The following is a 1,843-nucleotide window of genomic DNA, read 5'->3' on the forward strand; positions in this document are numbered from 1 at the left end:
AATATTTATACTGAGTTTTTAAAATTATTAATAAAGCTTACACTTAGTAGTTTTCTAGCAAAAACTACACACTTTAATAACATACAATTTTTGTTTTACTACAAAGTTTGATTATTTGTGTGTGTGTGTGTGTGTGTGTGTGTATTTTGTAAGCAAGGGTCTACAAGGCGTTCAAGATCTTGCTACCAGATCAGACTGGTAGCTATCTACCTGTTTACAGCTTCCCAAGAGCTGGGATACAGGCATGCTCCACCATAGCCCATCTCAATGGCCATCTCAGCTGCTCCTGGGGACAGGGCTGGCAAGGCAGGATCAGGGATTGGACCCCTGGCCCCTGCGCCTTCTTGAATGTGCTTTAATCCACTGAGCTATTTGGCAAGCCTTTATTTGCATTTTTTGAATATAGAGTTTTTATAGCATTGGTATATATAATTACTTGAGAATTCATGTCCACTACACTCACCATATATAGCAGTTTCCTCTATTATTAGCACCTTAAATTCATACTACACACATTAGAATCAATGAATCAATATCAAAACAATTTTTAATCAATACTCTTTTGACATCTTTGTAAGATTACTGGACAAGGATGGTCCAATGACAACGTGGTCAAATATCCTAGAATTTATAGTTTCTTGTCCCTTGTGCACCGGTTGTGCTGCACAAGTTTGGGGAAGTATTACCACAAATGCAAATGGTCACTTTAATCACCTCATATCATGTCCTCATATTTTCAAAATGATTTTCAATCATCCATACTGACTCAGTTCACCCGACAGAAGAGTGCTTTCCTTATTTTCCCACTGTAAAGTTACTACTGTAATTGCTTTCCCCCTTTTCTTATTAGAGTACTTAGAAGGAATTTATCCATAGCTGTCCACATTTTAACAAATGGTCCTTTAAACTATTTTGTCCTTGGCATTGAAATCCCTACATTAATTATTTTGAATTCTTCGGAAGATGACATCAGCATCTTTTTTCCATTTATTACACTTCTCATTCATTTTATTATGTCAGTATAATTCATGACATATGTTTTAGATTTTGGGTTTCTACACAATATAGAAATATTTAATTTATTGCTGAAGTTATTGTACTTTTACCTACTGGTATCTCTTTCACTTGACTTTTGGGTCCCCTTAACTCTTTGTTATTCTATTTATATGTGTGGGTGAGGGTGGGGACAGAAGGAAAATAGACAATAACAGAGAGACAAAGACAAAGACAAGTCTCTATTTTTGTCTGTTACTTTCTGTCTTTAACTTATGCTATGGGCTAATCTTATCAATTTTCTTTCCCAATCTTGAGTTTCTTTATAGAAAATATTGTTAAATACTAAATAAGGCCAATATATAAACGTGTTGCTACTAAGAATATAATTATTCCCAACCCCAAGACTTAACGTAATACTAGGGTCGTACTTGGAATGCTTGCCGTTCTGGTCTTCTAAATACGTACTGCTTGTCATGTCATACCAATTAATGCTAAACTGTCTCTCAAGTAAATGTTTGTTTAAAAAATGGTAATACATGAAAACAAGAGACAAAAAAGACCTAACAGAGTAAAAATATATTTATATATAATAACACTTTTGTACATACATAATTATCAAGTTTCCAGTTAGACTGTGTTGTCAAATTGTGTATTCTTCACTACCCACTTTCTATGTATGTTTTTAATTCAGCTATTTGCATTTTTGTTATAAATTACTATGGCATTTTAACAAATCAAAAGAGTTGTGTATCTGCTATTAGAGTATATTGCAAAGAAGTTTAATATTTAATAATTAATGAGCTGGGGACATAGCTCAACACCACAGCACCTGCCTGGCAAGCAGGAG

The sequence above is a fragment of the Octodon degus genome, unplaced genomic scaffold, assembly GCF_000260255.1.
Source record: "Octodon degus isolate 3935 unplaced genomic scaffold, OctDeg1.0 scaffold00175, whole genome shotgun sequence".
Classification (NCBI taxonomy): Eukaryota; Metazoa; Chordata; class Mammalia; order Rodentia; family Octodontidae; genus Octodon; species Octodon degus.